The 18327-nt window shown below is 55.6% G+C and overlaps 1 protein-coding gene across 2 annotated transcripts in view; it reads right to left on the bottom strand.

Moving 5' to 3' along the window:
* The window catches only part of KCTD16 (potassium channel tetramerization domain containing 16), a 53329-nt gene that overhangs the window by 12282 nt on the left and 22720 nt on the right, over window positions 1–18327 (bottom strand). The gene's annotated exons all lie outside the window — the stretch shown is intronic.

An 18327-nucleotide genomic window follows, 5' to 3' on the forward strand; every position in this document is an offset into this window, starting at 1 on the left:
CAGAAACGAAGGCATTTGGCCAGGGAAGGAGCTTGCTAAGGAGGGAGGCAGCTCAAGAAAGCACAGAAGCCCAGCAGGTGCTTCCAGCCCACGTCCTGACAGACAGACTGAGCCCCAAAGGGGCTTTCACTGTTGGGGAAGGGTGGGAACCCCAGCAGCCCATGGTTTAAAAGGCCTCCCTCAAGCCAGCCCCAGCCATAAGGAGATGGCCTAGAGCTCGTTTTTGGGAGTCATTTCTGGCTGCTGACACTGGGAGCAGCTGCTCAGGTCTCACCCATTGCTTTATTTCAGCTTTATCTGGTGAACACCAAATGCTGCAGCCCAGTTCCTCTGCTGGGGAAAGATGAATTGCACTGTAAATGCAGGCGTGCCCTGCTGGTCGAGAGGCTCGTTGTGGTGGTTTGTGGTCATTATTTATTGAGCAGTGCGAGGTCTGAGTCTGGCCCTTGGAGCTCTCAGACCAGGCTGGAGCTGCAGGGACACGCTCGGCCCTGGGGTGCAGGGTCTGCCCCAGGGGCTGCACCAGCCCCATCCCAGCATCCCTGATGGGACAGCCACGGTCCAGCAGCAGAGAGCCCTGCGTCAGCACACAGGTGGGAGACTGGCTTTTGGCAAATATAAAAATGAGTATTGTATGTGTTGTCTTAGGAAGTGATGCTGTGTTAGTTCTCTTAAGTAGTGTGTTAAATACAGTTCTGGGTTATAACAAAATGTTAAAATTGAAACGATGCTATGTGAGATACTTTTTCTAAAGAAAGGACTCGCAGGGAGACAGCAGCCACGGGACACCTGAATCTTTCAGAGAAAAAGAATTTATTGCTCCATTATCAGGAGAAACGAACTTCTTCCTGCCTTGCTCAGCCCTGAAGAGCTGCCAGGATTCAGAGGAAGGAGCTGACACTGCCCAGACAGGATCTTGTGTTTGAATGGAATTTATGCATCATGGATGAGCTGTATGAATATGCAACAGGTTATTGTTTTTAAGGGTAAATCCTCTGTTAATGTGAGGCCTTTTTTTTGGGCTTGTGCTGCCCAGAAAAGGTACCTGGATATCCGTAACTCTATTGTCTCATATTGTCCTAATTCAAATTGTCCAAAAATTTTATTACTCTAATTATATTGCTATTTTTATAACCATTTTATTACTAATAAACTTTTACAACTTTAAAAACAAGTGACTGGAGTTTTTCTCGGGGCAGCTCAGCAGCTTTGTGCCAGGAGGAAGCACCTTTTGTGCCCAGGAGCCTCGAGGGGTCTGGGGTGCTCCTGGAGGGCCTGGCAGGGTTCATCTGCTGGCTGGCACTTTGGATTGTATCTCTCTCTCACGTTTAACCTATTGCCTTCAGAAAATGGAACAAACTCTTACTCAACGTGGGAGATTAATCTGTAACACAGAATATTTAATTAATAGAGTGAAATTTCATTTCATGGGTGCTTGCATTTGTGCTGTGATAAGCAGTTCCCGGAGATCTGGGATTCACCAGTGACAAAGGAACCGTTCGTCTGCATCGCAGTCAGGCACAGCAAACACCCAAGGAGCGTTTTGGCACGGGCTGTAATGTTTGCTGTATTAGCCCTGTACATGAATCATTTACAGCTAAAGGTCTGTCTCGTTGCCATCACCAAATCAAAAGCCATTTGCTCCAGTTATGATATCACAGTGACAGCTTGGCTCCGGCAGCTCCCGCCCTGCCAGCTGAGGGATTTCACTGAGTTCGGGAGATTTCCCTTACATATTAAACAACAATGGAATTAAAAGCAGCATCAGCAATGTCTGGGGCAGAGGCTCCTGTTTGGCTGGGGTCAGTCCCACTTTGGTGAGCAGGGGCTGAGCTGAGCCGAGCTGGCACCTTGGCACTGGCACAGCAGCCCTGGGCTGCCCTGTCCCCCAGTACAGCGCTGGCACTGGTGGCCAGGGGTGCCAGGGGGTGCCAGGGGGTGCCAGGGGGTGCCAGGGGGCAGGGGCAGAGCAGGACAGATGCCCAGGACCCTGCCAGCCCATGGCACAGCCCAGGGAGCTGCTCCAGCTCGGCGTGCGCTGCCTCTGGCCACGCTGCCCTTCCCGCAGGGAGCTTGGTGTTGGGAAAGCATCACAGGTCCCAAAGCAGCAGAATCAGAGCCTCATTTACACATTAAGCCTTTTTATATCTCTCCTGCTGCACACAAGGACCATAAAGCAAGCAGCAAAGTGATTTACTTGTGTTTCAAGGCCCCTTTACAGAGACAAAATGATTTATGGGGCCCCCGTGCACATGACCAAGAGGCCCTAAATATTTAACAGCTGTAAAAATCCTGCACAAGGCTGTGCATTACCCAGGCCTCCAAACAGATTAAGGTAACTTTGCATACACTGTGCCTGGTCAAATATTAATCACTGAATAATTTACCCTATGAATTTATTTTGTTTTAAATCATTCCACAGATAAATTTGCCCGCTCCAGCGCAAATACATATTTATGATATGGTTATTGGACTAATGTATGTTTTCTGGTATCCTCCTTTCAGGACATCCATAACAACAGTCAAATCCATCCCTGGGAAAGGAAGGCTGGAGAGCCCAGCAGAAGTTCCCTGTGCAGGGCTGCACTTGGCTGGAGCTGCTGCCTGCACCAGGGAAATGAGCACTTGGAGCCTCTTTAAATATTGATGGCGTGGCTGGAACGGTTATGAAAGCACTGGGGGAGCACTGGGGGGATGGAAAAGCCCCAACACGTGGAGAGGAGTGCACAGGAACCCCGGCAGGGCTGGCTGGGATGAGCTGCCACCAGCACCCACTGTGCATCCTGAATGCCACTGGCACCCATTGCCCACCCTGAATGCCACTGGCACCCATTGCCCACCCTGAATGCCACTGGCACCCACTGCCCACCCTGAATGAGCCCCTGCCCTGAACAAGCCCCAGAGGAGCCCCCAGGCCAAAGGAGCCCTGGTGCCCTTCAGCTGCACCCCAGGGTGAGGAGAATGGTGCCATGGCAGTCAAGACAGGCACACCAGGGGTAGCCAAAGGCATTTGTGTGCCAGCACCCTGCAGCTGTGCACACCTGAGTGCCCCAGCCTCACACACTGAGTGCCCCAGCACACCTGAGGGCCCCAGCACACCTGAGTGCCCCAGCATACCTGAACCCCAACACACCTGAGCCCCAACACACCTGAGCCCCAACACACCTGAGCCCCAGCAGGAGAACTTCACCCACATCCAAACCAAACAAAGGCCAGCCCAGAGCTCCCCTGGCTCCCAGGGCAGCAGAACCCCACAGTAACCTTTATTTAACTGATTTTCATTTCTGCATTACAAGCTGGCTGGCAGCATTGGATTTTCCCTTGGAGCAGCATTCTCCTCTCCCAGGGTCACATTGGAGATGTCTCTGGGCCCCCAGGGACCCTGCCCAGAACTGCTGGGCAGTGCCCTCACTCTGCAGGAGCAGGGGATTCCAGAGGGGTCAGACGGGTCCCTCAGCAGAGCAAAACCCCCTTGAAGTGAGTCCCAGGCCCTGTATCCCCTGGGGGCAGCCTGTGCTGCTCTGGATTGCAATCCTCTGGGACCTGCCCTGTCAGAGCCCTCCTGGTGCTCCCCAGCCCCACTCCCAGCTCAGGCATGGCCCTGCTCTGCCCTCCCCACGCAGCCCAGGCCGCAGGGGCTGCACTTCAGATGGAAATAAAGAACTTTAACTTTCCAGTAAACTGGGAGAGCTCCCCATCACAGCAAGGAGCCTGACGTTCTTTTAGGAGAATATAAACTTAATTTCAAAGCACCTGGGAAATGCCATTAAGTGATTTATCCTGGATCTGATGAAACTGCAATTTGTTTCAAGGCCCAAAGCAGCATTGAGGCAGTCCATGAGCTCAGCAGCACAACGCCTGACACTGAGGGTTGTTGTAGCAGCAAGGAGGGTCAGTGTCCAGCTGGGCCCTGCCCTGATCCCCACACTGGCCCAGCTGGAGCTCAGGGAGGGCCACAAACAGCTCCAAAGGCAGGGCCCAGGTGAGCAGGACAAGAACATTCTGCTTGTTTGCTCCGCTGGGTTTCCTGGCTTCGGAAAGGGATGGATGGAGGAGGCGAGGCAGAGAAATGCTGTGGTGGAAGGGGTTTATTTATCCTCTGAAAGGAAACAGAGACTGCCCAGGGCTGAGCAGCTCAATTAGGCGCTCGCTGGAGTGACGCATTTACTGCTTGCCCAGCAAATGCTTCTCAGAGCAGAGGCACAAACGGGCTGAGAGGATGAGCAGAGGCATCAGGAGAGCCTCAGCTGAGCCAGGAGAGGGCCCAGCCCTGCCCAGGCTCTGGCAGCCAGGGCTGGTTCAGTGGCTGGCACCCAAGGTTTGCAGGTGTCCAGATGGAGGCTCGGCCCCTGCAGGTTCCAAACTGCTGCAATCACAGCAGACAAACCCCCAGCCCTCCCTCAGTGCCCACCCAGCAGCATCTGGGGGTTTCTGCTCCAGGCACACTCTGGAAGGCACAACAGGCCATGGTGTGTGCAACTCCTGGGATAATCAATGGCACTTGGGTCCTTACCAGCCATTATGTGCTCAGAAATCTGCACTTTTGTGATTAATGCATTGTTTCCTTGGCTCTCCTCTTGATTAACAGGAATCACAGAGAAACACTCACACATCCTATCATTACTGGCTCAGGAGCTCTGCAATTACAGATTTTAATTAATATCCTGGTTCATTTCAGGGGAACTTTGGCTTCAAGTCTACTTTGTTGGGGACCCAATAGCAGCCCTGGCATAGCTGGAGAGTTTTCCTCTGGCAGCCTGGGGAAAGGGCAAATGAGACAGGGGTTTTGTGTCCATTGCTCAGGACATCCATTGCTCAGGATGACTTTGTTCCTTTCCTCTGAAAAGTTCTTTTCCAAACAAATCCTCTGGATCTGACCCAAGCCCAGTGGTGATCCATTTCCCATCCTCCTTTCTGCAGTGTCACAAATGTCCCTGGGCAGTTTTGGGGAGCTCTCTGAGTCACTCTTCCAGGACACCTTGGGGAGATGCCAGCCCTGCCAACACTGAGGTGTTTTAGCTGCTTTTCACTCATGGGGCACGTGGGGCACAGAACCCCAGCATCCCTGGGGCTGGCACAGCCCTCCAGCCCATGGAGCCCCAGCTGTGCCTGATCCCTGTCACAGACATGCTTTATGAAAATCCTTTCCTTAGGATTCTTCCTCCTGAGAAGCTGAGAGGCCTCAGGAACAAAATGTAAACAATGATTATCTGCTGCTGTGGAATGCAACAGCTGCATCTGTGATTGGCCCATGTTGGATGTTTCTAATTAATGGCCAATCACAGTGAGCTGGCTCAGACAGAGAGTCCCAGGCAGAAGCCTTTGTGATCATTCTTTGCTATTCTATTCTTAGCCAGCCTTCTGATGAAATCCTTTATTCTATTCTTTTAGTGTAGTTTTACTGTAATATATATCATAAAATAATAAATCAGCCTTCTGAAACATGGAGTCAGATCCTCGTCTCTTCCCCAGTCCAAGAACCCCTGTGAGCACTGTCCCAGATCCCCACCTGTCCCCAGAGCTCTGAGTGCCACCCCCAGCCTCTCCTGGGGCACTCCAGGGCTGGGCACCACACCAAACACTGGATCAGAGTGGGTCCCTGTGGCTCTGGCCCCGCTCTGGGCCTGGCCTGGTGTGGTGTGGCACTGCCCTGGCCTGGCGTGGTGTGGGCCTGGCCTGGCGTGGTGTGGCACTGCCCTGGCCTGGCGTGGTGTGGGCCTGGCCTGGCGTGGTGTGGGCCTGGCCTGGCGTGGTGTGGCACTGCCCTGGCCTAGCGTGGTGTGGCACTGCCCCGGCCACAGGGGAGTTGGAATTTGCTCTGGCCCCGCTCTGGGCCTGGCCTGGCGTGGTGTGGCACTGCCCTGGCCTGGCGTGGTGTGGCACTGCCCCGGCCACAGGGGAGCTGGAATTTGCTCTGGCCCCGCTCTGGGCCTGGCCTGGCGTGGTGTGGCACTGCCCCGGCCACAGGGGAGTTGGAATTTAAGCTGGGCCTGGGTGGGAGCTGGGTGAGGCTGCAGCTCCCCCTCCTGCAGGGGACACCATCTTTCCCCCTTGGATCATTCCCTTTTCTCCTCATCCTTTCTCTCCCTGTCTCCTGTGCCTTTTCCCTGGGGGCTGAGGCAGGGCTGGAATGTTCCCTGCGCTCAGAACCGAAGCAGGGCTGGGACGTGCCCTGGAGGAGGGGATGCAGGCACAAGGAAGGCAAGGAGGGAACTGCTGTGCTTTTAAAATAGGGGAGCATTTCTGTGGGGAAATATAAATTGCTTTCAGTCTTGCAATGTCTTTTTTTTGCCAAGGCTGCCCGTGTTAAAATGATGGATGGTGTTATCTGTGCACAATCTCCTGGCTGTGCTGGGGAAATGACCCAGTGCCCATTGCTGAGCCCCAGAGCGAGGGCTGCCAGTGCTGGGCATCCAATTTGTCCTGCTGCAAAGAGGGGCTCAGGGGAGCTGCATTTTAGGCATTGTGAGCTTCAGACAGAGATTTTTATCCTCAATGAGAACGAGCTGAGCAGACACTGAAGCTACAAGTGACGATACCAGCATCCCTTTTGCCAGCAGCCTGGGGCATCCCCTGCCCCAGCCCCATCCCAGCCTGTGCCTGGCACACAGGGCAGCCCCCCACCCCTCTCTGGGGCTGTGCTGCTCCTCCTGCCCTCCCCAGGGTGCCCAGCACAGAGGTGCCCAGTGCCCTGAGCCCTCCTGGTGCCAGGGCTGCTCCCTGCAGCGCCAGCTACAAACCCTGCATGTGCCACCCAGAGCCACAGCGAAACAGCCAAGAGCAGTTCCTCATTTAATGGCTTTGATCTGGGCTCTGGTGAGAGCCATGGAGCATAATTATATTCTTGCTTTAAAAAGAGGGAAGGAGAAAAAAAGGCTTTATTTTGATGTTTTAGTGTTTGCTTCCCAGCTATGTGTGCTTAAAGGGAACTATGGTAATTTATCTTTCCAATTCCTGCTTTATACAGCTGAAAAAAGCAGGAATAGCTCCTGTACATTTGCATTTCATTTTTAGCTCAAGTGCCTCGACGAGGATTCAGCCAAACAAACCAGAGCAGTTTGCAGGAGAGCAGCTCAAGGAAACAAAACCTCCAGGGATGCTGAGAGAAGCAGGCATCAAAATCAGGATCTGCCCCTCCATGGGGAAAGGAACCAGCCCTTGGAGCAGGCTCCAGAGTGTGCTGAGCTCCTGCCATCAGCTCTGCAGGGCCCCAAAGGTCTGGGTTGGAAGGGAGTTCAGAGCTCATCAGTGCCACCCCTGGCAGGGCCATGGGCAGGGACACCTTCCCCTGCCCCAGGGTGCTCCAAGCCCCAGCAAAGCCAGCCCTGAACAATCTGAGTGTGAAGCTTGCCTTGCTTTCCCTGGAAAACCTCAGGAGAACCTCATCTGTGGCAGTTTTTGGATGAGGGAAGAGATGAAAATGTTGGCTCTATGTTCAGAAGGCCTGATTTATTATTTTATGATATATATATTACATTATAACTAACTAAAAGAATAGAAATAAAGGTTTCTTCTTAGAATGCTGGCTAAGCTAAGAATAGAAAATAAAAGAATGATAACAAAGGCAGCTGGCTCGGACAGAGAGAGAGTCAGCTCTGCTATGACTGGTCACTAAATCTAAACATCTACACGAGACCAATCCCAGATGCACCTGTTGCATTCCACAGCAGCAGATAACCACTGTTTACATTTTGTTTCTGAGACCTCAGCTTCTCAGGAGGAAAAATCCTAAAGAAAAGAATTTTCACAAAAGTTGTCTGCGACACTGATCCATCTGACATTGTTGTACACCATCACACCCAGGGCACATTGCAGAGGTGTTGGGAAGGCTCAGGGCAGCTCCAGGTAACCCTGCAGGAGCTGTGTGTGTCAGCAGCACCCCCAGCTCACCCTCCTGCAGCTGCAACTGTGCCACTTCCTAAACAAAAAGGTAAAGCAACCCCAGCATTTCATTTTACTAAAAAAAGCTTCATAGAACAAAACAAATCAGTCTTGCTTGGAAGCATGGTGGTTGTTCCGTGGAGCAGCATGAGGCGAGTGACACAAACAGCTGTGAATGATTCTTTCCTGGAGCACCTGTGTGGCCATTTTCACCCGAGACAGGAGCAGCAGCAGCTCAGAGCCAGGGTATTTCTGGTGAAATATCTCAGGAGCACTCCGAGCTAGAAACGACTACAGCAGCTTCCCTTCAGCAACAGATTGCTCTCTAATTCACAGAATGCAAATGCAGATGCTGTTCCTGGCGCTCAACCAAATGAGTGCACAACACATTTGGTTCTAGAGGAGCAGCATTTAATACAGCAGGGACGAAAGGGAACACAGTACCTGACATCACCTGTGTGTGCCATGCCTGGGTTTGTGATTCCTGCATGTGGCACCTCCAAGATGCTGCAGTGACAGCACAGAGCAGCCCTGGAGGCTCCCCAGGCTGCCTGTCCTGGCTGGGGTGAGCAGGAGGGGCTGAGCAGGGATTGCCATGGGGCACCAGGGCTTGGCACTGCAGTCACCTTGGGGGCACTGTGTAGGGTGGGCTCACCCAGCACAGGCCCTGCCCAGCCCTGGGGACTGGATCCACCTCATTGCAGGTGACAGTGACACAGCTCCCAGGCCTGAGGGTGTGCTGGCAGCTCAGGCCAATCACAGCTCTGCTCAGGCAGCCTCACCTTTCCCACCTTGGTTAATTATAAACATCATATCCAGATTTTCATCTATTTATCAGATTTCTGTACCTACAGTAACCTTATTTACCTAGTCAGGATGGTGGGGGCACCACTAAGTAAATACTTGATGAGTATTATCTGAACTTTAAATGTTATTCCCAGTAAAAATGTCAGCCTGAAAATCACTTAAGTCCCATGGAAGCAGATCCACAGTGGAGAAGAATTGGTTCATTTCTGGGGAAGTCAATGAAGTTAAACCAATTTCCACAGCTGTTAACACCACCCTGGCTGCTGAACAGCAGCAAATCCTCTGTGCTGCCTTCCCTGGCTTTCAGCAGGAGCACATTCCTTGTTTGAACAGAGAGAGCCCTGCTGAAACTGCTCCCAAGCTTCTGGCCTTGGGAGAAGGGAGCCAAAGGGATCCCATCCTTTGTGCTTTTACCCAAGGCAAAGCTGGGCTGTGGAGGCTCTGCCTGGTCTGAGACCAGCTGTGCTCCCAGAGTCAGGGAGGGATGCTCCTCACAGCCTGAGCACGCTGAGCAGGGAGGGATGCTCCTCACAGCCTGAGCACGCTGAGCAGGGAGGGATGCTCCTCATAGCCAGTGTACACTGAGCAGGGAGGGATGCTCCTCATAGCCAGTGTACACTGAGCAGGGAGGGATGCTCCTCATAGCCAGTGTACACTGAGCAGGGAGGGATGCTCCTCATAGCCAGTGTACGCTGAGCAGGGAGGGATGCTCCTCATAGCCAGTGTACGCTGAGCAGGGAGGGATGCTCCTCACAGCCTGAGCACGCTGAGCAGGGAGGGATGCTCCTCATAGCCAGTGTACACTGAGCAGGGAGGGATGCTCCTCATAGCCAGTGTACATTGAGCAGGGAGGAATGCTCCTCACAGCCTGAGCACGCTGAGCAGGGAGGGATGCTCCTCATAGCCAGTGTACATTGAGCAGGGAGGGATGCTCCTCATAGCCAGTGTACGCTGAGCAGGGAGGGATGCTCCTCACAGCCTGAGCACGCTGAGCAGGGAGGGATGCTCCTCACAGCCTGAGCACGCTGAGCAGGGAGGGATGCTCCTCATAGCCAGTGTACGCTGAGCAGGGAGGGATGCTCCTCACATCCACTCTAACCCTCCCCGGGGCAGCCCGAGGACATTTCCCCTTCCTCTGGCAGGATGCCCCATTTTAAACAAATGTGTGGATGCTGAGTGAGGAGCTGAGCTCCAGGAGTCCTTCCCAAGGCCATGGGGGGTTTGCCAGCCAGGGCTCTGTGAGGAAAGAGTCTGACAAAAGTGCTTTTTGTCACTAATGAAATCTAACCAAAGCTCCCAGTTTTATGGCCCCCGAGGTGTCCCACACCAGTAACTCCTGCCAGTTCTGTGAGCCCACGTTGCAAACGCTGACAAGGTGATTTAGGGGCACTGGTGGATGCTCCCTGCCCTGGTGAGCCGTGCACAGCCCAGGAGGAGGCACCAGGGGAGGGAAATCCCTGCTGCTCCTGGCTGGGCCCTGCCCACGCAGCGGCCCCAGGGCCCAGAGCCCCAGGCTGGGCACAGGGCTGGCATGGAGCAGCACCAGAGCCTGGCAAAGCCAGCCCAGCACAAACCCAGCCCAGCCCCTGCACCTCTGCTGCTCCTGAGCCCCTTCCCTCTCCGCTCTCAGCGCTGTGCAGAACGTGGACGTACTGTACCATAAATATTTAATTACAGTTAACTAATGGAAACACTGGAGTTAATCAAAACCTCAGGGTAACGTGCACAAACCCAGCAAGGGACCTTTCTACGTGGAAATGAAAAAATAAGACAGCAAATACTCTGGGCAGAACTTTTAATGCCGCTTAACTGAATTCATTCAGGTTAATGAAATCCTTTCCGAATCGTAATTTGTTTCCTGTTTGTCACAAGCACATCACAATTGTGTCCCCCCTCCGCTGTGGTTACCCAGCCTTGCCTCCTGTCAGAGCTGAGGCTTCCGAGGCTCCTGCAAACACAGGACAGAGTTGGGTGTCACCCTCCTGTCCCCCAGGAGTGAGACACTGATCTCGGCTTAGAGGAAAAAGAGCAAAAGTCCAACGAGCAGATTAAAGCTCAGTGGGAGACTGGGGCAGTTTTCCAGGGAAAACTGGATTTTTAAATTTCACCGTTAGGAAATGGGCCTAATTGCGGGAAAGAATAATTCAGCACTTGCTGGACAGTATGGAGGGGGTGGAGATGAGGATTTGTCACTCTCCTCACACCTAGACATCACCTCTGCTCAGGAAATGGGAGACTTAAACCCAGTTTAAATTCTTCAGTGGGCTTCAGCACAGGTTAATGATGGCTCCTGAGATGACCTACATATTATTCATGAACTTCAAACTACTTTTAACTACTAAAAGTAATTTCTTGAACTTTGTTAAACATCAGACACACTCTGGTCTAGTTGACAAGGTGATGATTGGTCAAAGGTTGGGTTTGATGATCTGGAGGTCATTTCCAACCTTAATGGTTCTATACTCTCAAAATCTGAAGCAATTATCGACAGACACAGAACCAGAATCATTAGCACACCATTACTAATAAATGGGAGTCAGCAGCTCGAAGACACTAGGCAGCTGGATTGGAGAAACACTGAGCTGCAGAGCACAGCAAGTGCAGGGGCACCAGCCTTTTGTATCGCACTAAATTGTTTATTTAGTTGTTGTTTTGCGCTGGGATTCTTACACCAGCCCGAGGAGTGCGAGGCTGCTCGGGCTGGGATGGTGTAAACCAGTCAAACCCAGGGATGGTGTAAACCAGTCAAACCCAGAGATGGTGTAAAACAGCCAAACCCAGGGATGGTGTAAACCAGTCAAACCCAGGGATGGTGTAAACCAGTCAAACCCAGAGATGGTGTAAGAGTCAAACCCAGGGATGGGGTGAAGCAGTCAAACCCAGGGATGGTGTAAAACAGCCAAACCCAGGGATGGTGTAAAACAGTCAAACCCAGAGATGGTGTAAAATAGTCAAACCCAGAGATGGTGTAAAACAGCCAAACCCAGGGATGGTGTAAAACAGCCAAACCCAGGGATGGTGTAAAACAGTCAAACCCAGGGATGGTGTAAAAGAGTCAAACCCAGGGATGGGGTGAAGCAGTCAAACTCAGGGATGGTGTAAAACAGTCAAACGCTGCAGTAGAGCAGGGCCGGGGTCCCGCCGGGAAGGAGCAGCCCCAGCCCCGCGCTCCCTCCCAGCCCGTGCGCACCGAACGCACGTGGAACACCAGCTGAAGGGGAAATTAATAATTACCAGCTTCGGAGCAAATTCCCCGAACATGCAATTATTTCACCCCGAATCGCTGCTGAGCAATCAAAGGCAAGATGGAGAGCAAGGCAGTTAGCGAAGAATGGCGTAATGAAATAATTATTTCCGGTGTAATTGGCGCGGAAAGCGCCGCGCGCGGGGCGGGCGAGGCGGAGCGGGGCCGGTGCGGCAGAGAGCGGCCCCAGAGCCCCGCAGCCCTGAGCCGATCCCATCGCTCCCCGATCCCACTGCTCCCCGATCCCACCGCTCCCGCCCCGCTCCCGCCCCGCTCCCGCCCGGCCGGTGCCCCAGCGCCCCGGTTCGCTCGCTGGGGAGCAGCGCAGCGGAGGCGGCAGCTGAAGGATGGATGGCGATGGGATGGCACAGCTGTCTGGGGCTGTGCTTCACCGCAGCCTCCTCACACGGGAATCGGGCAAACAGGAGATAAATAAATCAATAAATTAATAAATCACTGCCGAGCGCGGGGCAACGATCCCCGCGCCCAGAGCAGCCCGGGGCCCACCGGAGCTCAGCCGGTTCACGGAGCTGACCCAGGAGAGGGGGAACCAGAGCCTGAAACTGTCCCCAACGACGGGGAGCACCCAAAAGCATCGAATTCGTGATGAGCATTGAACCACAAACACCGAACCTGCAGCCTCCGGGGCAGCCGGGGCACAGCCCTGCGGTGACAGCCCGCCTTGGAATGGACGGGGAAAGGAGCTGACAATTGGCCTTTAGCAATCGGGTTTGATCTGCATCCCCCGCCCGACGCTGGGTGTGGTACTGTCACTGTCACCTCCTGCCACCTCAGCGCCCAGCGCTCCCAGAGAATGCACGGGTCTGCGGCAGTGACCGGGCTCAGGGCACAGGGACAGGGGCTCAGAGCCACAGCCCTCCAGCACAGGGACAGGGGCTCAGAGCCACAGCCCTGCTCAGCACAGGGACAGGGGCTCAGAGCCACAGCCCTCCCAGCACAGGGACAGGGGCTCAGAGCCACAGCCCTCCAGCACAGGGACAGGGGCTCAGAGCCACAGCCCTGCTCAGCACTGGGACAGGGGCTCAGAGCCACAGCCCTCCAGCACAGGGACAGGGGCTCAGAGCCACAGCCCTGCTCAGCACTGGGACAGGGACTCAGAGCCACAGCCCTGCTCAGCACAGGGACAGGGGCTCAGAGTCACAGCCCTGCTCAGCACAGGGACAGGGGCTCAGAGCCACAGCCCTGCTCAGCACAGGGACAGGGGCTCAGAGCCACAGCCCTCCAGCACAGGGACAGGGGCTCAGAGCCACAGCCCTCCCAGCACAGGGACAGGGGCTCAGAGCCACAGCCCTGCTCAGCACAGGGACAGGGGCTCAGAGCCACAGCCCTCCCAGCACAGGGACAGGGGCTCAGAGCCACAGCCCTGCTCGGCACAGGGACAGGGGCTCAGAGCCACAGCCCTGCTCGGCAAAGGGACAGGGGCTCAGAGCCACAGCCCTCCCAGCACAGGGACAGGGGCTCAGAGCCACAGCCCTGCTCAGCACAGGGACAGGGGCTCAGAGCCACAGCCCTCCCAGCACAGGGACAGGGGCTCAGAGCCACAGCCCTGCTCAGCACAGGGACAGGGGCTCAGAGCCACAGCCCTGCTCAGCACAGGGACAGGGGCTCAGAGCCACAGCCCTGCTCAGCACAGGGACAGGGGCTCAGAGCCACAGCCCTCCAGCACAGGGACAGGGGCTCAGAGCCACAGCCCTCCAGCACAGGGACAGGGTCCCACAGAGCCCCCAGTGCCAGCTCCTCACATCCTCAGCTCCTCAGCTCAGTCCTGGTGCTCCCCTACACACAGATGGACTCAGTTCCTCTCCGAGGAGAACAGGGAGCCAAAGCCAGCAGGGGCTGGGGGCCCTGGGCAGTGCTGGTGGGCAGTGACTCCAGCAGGGAGCAGAGCTGAGGGGCTCTGATCACCCAGGCACAGCTCGGCGCAGCTCACACCGTTTGTGGGGTTCTCCCTGCACGTGGGTAACTCCATACCAGCCCTTCTGTGGTTCAAGCACAGCCCTCTCTGCAATAAACCACGGTGAAAGCAGTGACTGACTGCAGACCACAAGTGCACCACCAGCTCTTCCTAAAAGGCAGCTTTTGTTAGGTTTTGTTGGCCTGTGGAGCCACTTGTGCTAATGCTTCTTACCCAGCTCCCCCATCCAGCCGCTGCCCTGCTCACCAAATGCTCTCAGCAGCAGCAGCAGCCTTGGGCTCTGCTCGTCATTCCCTGTCAGGCAGCTCCCCTCACATGTTCTTTCTTGTGGTGAAAAGGGAAATAGAGAGGAGGCACTGAATGCAGAGCAACGCTGCACACTCCCCACTTCCCCCATAAAGATCTTTTTTCCCCTCTGAGCTGGAAGGTGCCGGTGCCCATTAAATGACAACACTAAAAGGCTGCAGGAAATCAGGAGAAATACAATTGTACATGTGCTGGGAATGTCTGCACGGGCAGAGCTGCAGCTTCCAGAGCACCTGCACTAGGGGCCAGGTAAATCCCAGGGTTAAATCCTTGGGATGGGAGCTCAGGGAAGGGACAGGCACAGCTATGGCCCATGGGGGGCACAGGGGACATAGGAAGTGTGAGAAGAGCAGCCCAACATCCCGTCCCTCACAGTGCAGAGAAGGAGCAGAGCCCAGGATCCCGCTCCAGGCCCAGCTCAGCATCACCCCTTGTTGTGGTCACTGTTTCCAGCCAGAGACAGCCCTGCTACAACCTGGAGGTTCCTCCAGCCCCACATTGCCCACCTGGCCACCCCCTGTCCCACAGAGCAGGGGGCATCGCCAGCTGCTGGCTGATGCTGCAGGTCCTGTCCCAGGCACGGAGCCACGGGAGCTGAGGCCAAGGGAAGACACGAATGCTGTAATTGGAAGGTGCCTGGGAGTTGTCAGTGCCATCAACAGAAAGGCAATTACTGTTTGAAAATTAATCTATTTTTTTTTTGTTACCCTATTGTTATTCCATTTTAATGTCAGAATAAGCAAAACAGATTACCTGGTGTGCTCTCCCTGGAGGGAGAATGCAGTTAAAATGGAAATGAGCAGCGGGCTGGCAGCACCTGCTGCTGCCCAGGGACGGGTATCCCACACCAACTGCATGGCCAGGCTGAGCCCCTCCACCTGCATTCCCCTGCCCCCTCTTTTCCCAGCGCATCCTGGCACCAAATCCCTGCTGAATCCATCACTTGGAGACCCTCTCCCACAGCTTCCTCAGCTTTCTGTGCTTGTTTGTCTCTGCTCCTCACTCGTTTCTGCGTAATTCCATCCCTCAGCACATCTTTAATTGCCGGTTCCGTGCTGGTGACTCACAGATGCCTCTCTCAGCTCCTGCCACCTCTCCTGCAGCCCCAGCCCCAAACCAGGGACCCTGCCAGCGCTGGCAGCTCTGTCCTGCAGGGCTGGGGACGCTGCCCCTCTCTCTCTCCAGCTTCCCACAGTCCCTGTCCATTGGGGTCACACCCTGATCACACAATAACTCAGTCCCGTGGTTGGGATCGCCCTCAGCTGGGATGGCCTGGCCTGGCTGCACCCACACCGTGCCAGCTCTGTGGCTCAAGGGTTCAATGTCCCCTCTCTGCTGTTTCCTGGTAAACAAATCCCATCTCCATAATGATTGAATTCTTCTCTTTGGCTGCTCCTCCTTCCTGACACTCACACACTGCCAGAAGGGCCTGGGAAGGGTCACAGCCCCAGGTGTCACCTCTGTGTCCCCCTGCAAACCCTTTCTCTGCCTCCTCTTCCTCACAACCACAACTGCTTTAGCTCCTGCCTCTCTCCTGAAATGGGGTTACCACAGAATGCCAGCCTGGCTTGGGTTGGAAGGGACCTGAATCCCCATCCCATTCCAATCCCAATCCCCATGTACCTCCCACTGTCCCGGGCTGCTCCTGGGACACTTGCAGGGCTGGAGCATCCCTGGATGTTGCCCTTAGACCCCTGTGGGAGCTGTGGTCCCCCTGGCCTGTGGGAACAGCCCCATCGCCACCCCAGGGCAGCGAGTGTGTGGGGAAGGAGCTGCAGCCCCTCCATGCCCGTCCCTGCCAGCACAGCCCTGCCAGCCCCGGGGGTGGCTCTGGGCACGGCAGCCGAGGCATCCCACAGTCCTGGCTGTCACCACCACAGGAGCAGCGAGAGCAGTCACCGGCTCCAAGGCAACTCGCTCATGACTCAAAACCCCGCGTGGGGGCGGTGGGGATGGCTGGAATTCACATGGATGCCGTGCAAGTAAGAGAAAAACTAAACTTTGGCTGCTTTAGCAAATCATACAGTTGGGGGACCGGCACCCAAAACCAAACAGAATAAAAAATGATGTTCTTGGTGCAGCAGAGGAGGCAGACACGGAATGAAGAGATGCCAGAAAACACGGGAGATGAAAAGCTGCACTGGCTGGCTGAGGAGGCTGGGAGGGAGAAGCAAGGAAAACTGAGAAGGGCAAAAGGGAATCATGAATGATGCCTGCTTCTTGTAAAAACAAATTTTAAATAAATCCCTCACTTCCACGCCACAGAGATTTCGGGCTGGGCGCTGTAAACAGGCTCGGGAACACAGCAGATGCCTTTTCCTGCGCTGCCCCCCGGCAGGAGCCTGCAGCCCCCCGGGAGCAGCGCTGCCACGAGCAAACGGTGGCAGAACAGATCGCTGGTGCCGGCCCTCGCCTTCCTCCGAGCCGGAACAATCGGGGACGCTTGATTGTTAGCCTGAGAGCGCCGTTAACGATGTGTTGATGAACACAAAGTTAATTTTCCGATACATTTCCTACAAACTGTTTCCTCAGGAATTCTCCTCGGAGCGCGGAAAGCAGCTTGCAGGAGCTCCTGTTAGGTATTGACTGCAGCTCAGGGATCATTAGGAAATGTGCTTGGGCTGTGTTTCCTGGGCAGTTCGTGCAGGGCAGGGCACAGCGAGCCGGGTCTGTGCCATCCCTGCCGCCTTCCCCTGCCCCAGAAAGCTCCAGTGCAGCCCCAGGGGAGCGGCTCCCTCAGCCGGGTCACGCACAGAGCGGAAATTCAATAGGAAAATGGAAATATCTTTCACTGCACCGCAGGGGACAGCGAGGGCAGGGGGAGCGGGCACGGGGAGAGGTGACCTTGGGACAAGGGGGCACGGGGAGAGGGAGCAGGGAGCCGAGACCCAGCCGGGAGCGCGGCGGGCACGGCCGGGCAGGGCCGGGAGCGGCACCCAGGGATGCTCCGGGGATTGCTGAGAGGGCACAGGCTGGGCACCGACGGCAAACCTACACAGCTCCTGGAGAGGAGCACTTCCGAAAGGAGGGCATGGGAATGGGCTCCGGGAGGGGAGGGGAGAAACCGAGCCTGAGCCCCGAGCAGCGTCCGGAGCGCCGGAGCCACCGGAGCCGGGGCGGCCGTGCCGGGCGGGGCTGGGCTCGGGCAGGGACCGCAGCCCTCAGGGGGATAAGGAGCCCTAAGGGGGCTCTGCCAGGCTGAGCTCCGCAGTGCCCGCAGCCCTATGGGGGTTCTTCCCGGGATTGCTGCACATTCCAGTGCTCAAAACCCTCCCAGCGCTGGTACAGAGCGTGGGGAGCGAGCAGGGAGAAGAGCAGAGCTGAGGAATAGAGCAGGGAATAGAGCAGAGCTGAGGAATAGAGCAGGGAATAGAGCAGAAAATAGAGCAGGGAATAGAGCAGGGAATAGAGCAGAGCTGAGGAATAGAGCAGGGAATAGAGCAGAAAATAGAGCAGGGAATAGAGCAGGGAATAGAGCGGAGCTGAGGCAAACGCTCGTGGTGGGGAGCAGATGAGCAGATGTTCCCCACACGGATCCCAGCACCCACGGAAAACGGGCACTTTGCATTCCCGTCTCCTTCTGAATGAGAAAGCACCAACTCAGCAACAAAGCCGTGGACAAACAGCTCGGGAATGAGGCGCTTTTCCAGCCCAGTTCGCACTGTGGGCTGCGGAACGCGCGTCGTGCTGAGGGATGGCCGAGGCGCGGGCTCTGCAGGCTGCCCAAGCCATGATAACCAGCACGTGTCGGGATTCCAGCCCCGAGGCAGCGGCAGAGGCGACTCCCCGTCCGGCTGGGGCTGCGAAAGGCGGAGCCGCGTCCCTGTGCCCAGTCCCGAACGCAGACCCTGCAGGGATGGTGGCCGCAGGGACAGCCCGGTGCCCGCGGGCTCCTGGGGACCCTCCGTGCCCCGGCCCAGCCCAGGCCTTTTTCCCAAGGTCCCCACCTGCTCACATATAAAATTCATTTTCATTCACAGTTCATGAGCTGATCTTCCATTTTCCCCAACACTGGAATATTTGCAGTCAAGGGTGGGGCAGGGACAAGGAACCCACGAGCATCACCAGCTGAGACACTTGCCATTCTCTCTGATGGATCCCAGCTACAGGACACCTTGTCCTTGGGCATCCCTCACATCTACTTGGGTATGAC

The sequence above is a fragment of the Melozone crissalis genome, unplaced genomic scaffold, assembly GCF_028551555.1.
Source record: "Melozone crissalis strain CALT ecotype California unplaced genomic scaffold, PUWL_Pcris_2 ptg000061l_1, whole genome shotgun sequence".
In the NCBI taxonomy this organism is placed as follows: domain Eukaryota; kingdom Metazoa; phylum Chordata; class Aves; order Passeriformes; family Passerellidae; genus Melozone; species Melozone crissalis.